Consider the following 6,000-nt stretch of genomic DNA (forward strand, 5'->3'; position numbering starts at 1 on the left):
TATGCAATTTATTTCACAAGCAATTACTATAATCTAATTCCAGTAGTTATTCTAGTACCTCCTTGGCTGTTTCCAGAATTTAAGTTTTGTTGTTTAAGTGGTTTCTCCCATTTTTCTCAATTTCAATTACTTAAAATTGTTCTCTTCTTTGGGTCCAAATTTTGTGTTTCCTATATTAAATCTGTTTCCTCTATATATCTACACCACTGCCAACTAGAGACAATAAATTTTGAGTGACTGGTCAGGATTTATTTTCATTTTTATATTCTATGTTATTTCCTTATACAATAGAGTATGAATGAAAACAGTATCTAGAAGACCAATCTTTCTTCTATTTTCACCTTGTAGAAGCTGGGTATTAAAACAAAAATAAATTAAACTCTTGGGCTAGGAACTCCCTGGCCATATTTCTCTCACTATGCTGGGTATCCCTATGCCCCCTTTCAATCTTGTGTATACATAGTCAACAAAACACTGTATGCACTTGGGAAGCACCTGGCCTGTCAAGGTCCATTCCCAGAATTAGTGATGAACAAAGAATGGAGGGAAAAGCTGAGCAGTAGCTCCCTACCTACTGTTAAGGGAAGAGGAAGAGGAACCATATTTTTAGATTTGAACCATTGTCCATGGGGATCTCTGCCAGTAATCAGTTGTATGACTTTAAGAGTGTCAATTAGGATCAGGAAGCTTGGCATCCTGAAAAGACCTGAGCAAGACTTGAGTTGAGGTCCTCATTATCATCCAGATGGAAAAAAGATACAAGGATTTGTAAATGACTTGACAAAATCCAAAGGCTGTAGTGGTATATTATATTCAGAGTTCAAGTCCCTCTCAATCTGGTGCACTTTCTACTAAACTGTAATTTAGTAGGCATCAGTTTCTTCATCTTAAGAGGTTATGATTACCCACCTTGTTCACTTCCCATACTGTAGAAGAGACCAAAAGATACAAGAATCTGGTAGCATCTAACGTGCTAAGAGCACTGGGGTGCCTGGGTGGCTCAGTTGGTTAAGCATCCGACTCTTGATTTTGGCTCAGGTTCTATGAGATTAAACTCCATGCTCTTAGCCCAGAGCCTACTTGGGATTTTCCTTCTCCCTCTCTCTGCCCCTCCCCCACTCGCTCACGCTCCCTCGGGCACGCGCGCATGTGCTCTCTCTCTCAAAATAAACAAATAAACAAACTTAAAATGCTAACAGCACAAATCAAAAGTATTACCAAGTCTTGTCCTCATCCAAACCCTATCACTCCTGAAAATTAGCCTGATTATATAATGAAAGCATTCAAACTGTCACTTCCCCAAAGATATCAGTATGAGTCAATTACAACACACTTTTAATCTGGCAATTTACCAGTAGACTTCTGATCAATAATCATTACATGTGTTGTACCTCCTACTTTGAACAGCAGGTACCAAAATGTCAGCCGTCAGGCAGATCAGAGTTTATAATCAGACAATCTAGTACTTACTGTACATAGCCCACAAATGTGTTTTGGTATATACAATTAGTTTTTAAATAGCAAATTTTAGAACTAAATACATTAAAATCCAGATTTTCAGCATCTCCTGAATGCTCAGCAAGAATATTATCCCTCAAAAAAAAAAAAAAAAAAAAAAAAAAAGAACATTATCCATTATCCCCCACTGGGATTAAAACAAAAACCTTTAAAAATTAAAAAATAAATAAATAAAAATATTATCTCTCAGAAGATCCAAGGACACCAGATCCGCTTCCTCACATAGCAACAAGCAAGTGGAACTGAGCGGCGACTGCTTCAGACTGGTCACATGCAATTCACCAAGGTCTGTCCTACTCTTTATCGTGGGCACTTGAGCTGGAGATCCCCGAGGTATATGCTCAAAAGAGAACTAATATTTGTTTACTCTTTTTTGGCCAACATTTTTCTGGTGTTATCATTCACTAGCTATGTGATTCGGGCAATATATTTAACCACTAAGCCTCAGGTTGCTCATGTGTTCAGTGGGGGTAACACCACCTATGTCACAGAACCACAAAGACTGAAGGAAATAAGGGATACAAAAACATTCAACGAGCAGCCCCTGGCTGGCTCTGTCAGTTGAGCATCAGACTCTTGATTTCAGCTTAGGTCATGAGCTAACAGTTCATGAGTTCAAGTCCTGCATCAGGCTCTGCGCTGACAGCACAGGGCCTCCTTGAAATTCTCTCTCTTTCCCTCTGCCCCTCCTCCGCTCACACATGCACACTCTCTTTCTCAAAATAAATGAAACATTAAAAAAAAATTAATGATGACTAAAATGTAAGTGTTCAATTATTAAGTTTAGCACAAACTGAAATATGCTAACTTTTGAGTCAAAACTTCTAAAACAAACCTCAAATTCACAGAAAGCACAAGGTCAGAGCTCCTCCCATGGGGGAAAAATGCAACGGGACAGAATTCCTAGTGATATAATAATTTGGTATCTATGGCTATGTCCTTAAAAATAAGGCCTATACATACAAATAACAGATTTCCAACAAATTCTCTTATCCTGATATAAATATATGTATACGTTATATATTACAACAAATATATATAAAAATATATATAAATCCACTGAACTGCAAGTTTCTAAAGTCTTCAGTCATGAGTCAACAAACAAAACAAGCCCCCCCCCCCCCACACACACACAAAGAAATATATTTAACGTGACGGATGAGACCATGAGCTTCAGCAGCGGCCACATTCATTCTTCATTATCCCTGCTGCCTCACATAATGAAGGCACACTGAAGCTACGGCTCAAGGGCTAGCATCTCTCTGAAGTCTCTTCAGAGGGTCCCCGTCCACATCACAAAGAGCGAAGATACCAAAGTCTAGCAGATAATCCCCTCTACTCACAGCTCCAACACGTGCATAAACTCAGGGAATTTCTTTAACTTCTCTGCGCTCTAGTTTCCTCACCTGTAAGATCAGGATGCTAATGACACGCTTTTGTACAGGAAAGAGTTAATGCACTTAACACAATGCTAGCACAAAGTGCTCGTTAGCCACCATCATCAGTGTTCCCTCCTTTGTGCGTCACAGGACCCTGTGCGGCAGCTATCATAGGAGCTATAGTACTTTACTATAGTTCACTGGCACCTACTTCCGTCTCCCCCACTGAAATGTCAACCATCTCAGACTGGGCACCTGGTTTTATTTCCCTTTGCCTCCCCAGGGTCTTACAATTTCCCTCTCACTGCTGAGTGAATCATAAGATTCTCAAAGCATTTAACTGCAAAACTTCTGAGCAGAAACTGGACATTAGCTCTCTTAACTGATACTGAAGCCCTCACTAATTCTGACCCCCTCCCCCCCCCCCCCCCCAATTTACCTCCCCACGAAAAGAAGCAATGGCTTTATTTAGTCTGGTCTACTCACCACTCTAAAACCATCACATGCATTTCATCTTTGCATCGCACAGCTATCATTTCAGGGGCCCTCATATCAGGCAGGCCCTTTATCCACATCAGTTCATTAAACATTCTCCCTAATCCAACCCATACTGGAGGAAAATAATGATTAGAACTAAGAAACTTGCCAAAGGTGAAGGAGTAGGAGGAGGGACAAGGAACTGAATCCAGAGTCCAGATTATTCTCTATAGAAGGTATTCCATGCTCATATTCAAAGTTGAACTATCACCTTCTTGCCTTGGAAGATCAGTCTTCTCTACATTCAAAGGACTCGCTGTACCATTCATTTTGACATTCATATTTTTTTCTCTTGTACTTTTTTCAATATGTACTTGCATATAGAGTGTTACATTATGCGAAAGAAGGCAAAACACATAATGAAAAAAAAAGCACAGATGTAGGACATCAGACAGACCTGGGTTTGAATCTTGTCTCTGTTTCGTACCAAATGTGTAATTTATCCTGAGTCTTCCTAATCTGTAAATTGAGGTTAAAATCATTAAATAAGAGAAACCGATAAATAGTTTCAGTACACAGTAAAATAAAACTTAGTTAACCCTACATTATGAAGCACTAGCTGACCACAGCACACTCCTCAAAAGCTAATGACCTACCCCCTTTCTGTGATATCACAGTATCACAGAATGAACCTTCACACAGTGCACTTATCACTCTATCTTGGAATTATTTCCTTATCTCTCTCTCTCTCTCACTAAATTGAGCTCCTTGCAGGCAAGGACTGAGTCTTATTTATCTATAAGCTGTCTAGCACAGTACCTGGCATACACACACACACACACACACTCAGTATATGTTTGCTAAATGAAATTACTGCAGATATAATGAATGTTTATAGGATTCCAGAAAAAGAAATCGTTTTCAACTGGGGTTGTCTCCACTTGGTTGAGGGAGACCAATTTCAGCTGGGCCCAGGGTAACATCTCAATAGGTGGGGACAGAAAAGGAGAAACCTAGGCAGAAAGAATGTCCTACAAAAAACAAACAAACAAACAAACAAAAAACAACGGACACAGAGAAAAACAAAGGCGATTTGAGGTCGTGCTTATCTAAAGTAAAGGATCAAGGTAGGGAATTACGGAAGGAGGGAAGGAGACTTTTTCAAGCGTAGCTGGAGCCAGATCAAGAGGTATAGAGGAATGTGAGTACACTATGGCACAGAGCAGTTGAAAGCAGACCGGAGCACAAAGCTAAAGGACAATGGGGCCACCAGCATGCCTCACAGGCCCTAGCAAACCTGCAAGTGTGTAAACTGAAAAAGATGAACACAATTATCAATGCTTCATCGAGAACTCTTTCAGCATTTATTAAGCACCTTGTGTGGACTCAAAGGATGAGGAATATAACATGGTGCCAACTTTTCCTGTTCCACTAAGTTTTTAAATTAGTAACCCACCCCTTTTGCTTGTGACAAATAGAATGAGAATGATCACTTTGTTTTAACCGACGTGATTTGTAACATGATTCTTTGCACAGTGCTAAGTACTGTGTGACAGGCTTCAAAAATTATTTGCATTCATTAGGAATAAAATTTTAACCAATTTCTGAGTCAACGTTTGGGTCTCTGGTTAAAGTAATACTCTTGTTTAAACTACATTTTTTTTTCTTAGCCTTAACCAGATCTAGAAGACTCTGCCACTAAGTCCCAGCCGGATTCCAGCGAGAAAATAAAGTTTTGTGGGCTGCTTACCCCTTTAGGAAACTGGGGAGAAGGGGCGCTAGGAATCAGGGACCACACAGACAATGCTTTAAAAAGTTAATTTTCGTGTTATGAAGATTAGGATGCCTAGATGTTGCCAAGTGGTGGGGCCAGAAACTGCCCGAGCCAACCCATCCCCCTCCCAACTCCAGCCAGTCCACAGGCTTCTCCTCCCCCAATCACACACCCAGCTGTCAGGCTCACGGCAGCCTCCAGTTATGGAAAGGACCAGGAAACGAATGCTGACTGTGGAAGACTGATCAAGGGCCAGGCGGACTACCCTTCGGGGCAGCACCCGGAGCCTAGGAGTGAGGAGGACCGCCAGGCTCCACGGGTGGGCTGACGGGAGAGTGAGCGACGGAGCTAGTGGCCTGGGGCAACATTTACCTGAAGCAGCTGCCACTCTACGGGCCGGGTGGGCCCCGGGACACGGTCCTGAGGGAGGAGCCCGGCTTCCCCGTGCCTCCCGGCCCCTGCCCAGGACTCCTCACTTTCGGACTCCTTGGGGACTGGCGCTCTTCCCGGCCGGCTCAGTTGCCGCTTTCCCAGCTCGCCCTCATGCCCCCAGCGCTCGCCGCCGCCGGCCGGCCGAGCAGCAGCCCTGTTGCCCCCGAGCCGCGCCACGACCCGGAACTGCACCCCGCGTACCGGAAGTCCCCGACCGGGGGGGGGGGGGGAAGCAGCTGGCTGGGGATGCAGTGCGCAAGCCCCAGAGCAAGGAGTTAAGCCCTCCCGGGGGGCGGGGCCGAACGAAAGGACGTACGCATGCGCTGCACTTCTGCGGTCTGGCTAAGGCCTGAGTCAGAGATCAGCTGGGAATGTAGCGCAGGCACCCGTCTGTGGATTTTGGTCGGATAGAAATCAACA

At 43.1% G+C, this 6,000-nt stretch overlaps 1 protein-coding gene across 7 annotated transcripts in view; it reads right to left on the reverse strand.

The window, feature by feature from the left end:
* Positions 1–5,779, reverse strand: part of MAPKAP1 (MAPK associated protein 1) — a 246,002-nt gene extending 240,223 nt beyond the window's left edge. For 2 of the 7 annotated variants that reach the window (XM_011288442.4, XM_006939465.5), the window contains exons 1-2: positions 5,521–5,775; positions 3,832–3,893 (exon numbers count right to left, since the gene is read on the reverse strand). The gene's annotated coding sequence lies outside the window, so the exon portion shown is untranslated. Of the gene's footprint in view, positions 1–2,861; positions 2,925–3,831; positions 3,894–5,520 lie in introns of all 7 variants that reach the window. The other 5 variants (XM_045043066.1, XM_019816522.3, XM_019816520.3 and 2 more) reach the window with 5 other exon arrangements.
* Between the last annotated feature and the right edge of the window lie 221 nt (positions 5,780–6,000).

This window comes from Felis catus, chromosome D4, assembly GCF_018350175.1.
Source record: "Felis catus isolate Fca126 chromosome D4, F.catus_Fca126_mat1.0, whole genome shotgun sequence".
Classification (NCBI taxonomy): domain Eukaryota; kingdom Metazoa; phylum Chordata; class Mammalia; order Carnivora; family Felidae; genus Felis; species Felis catus.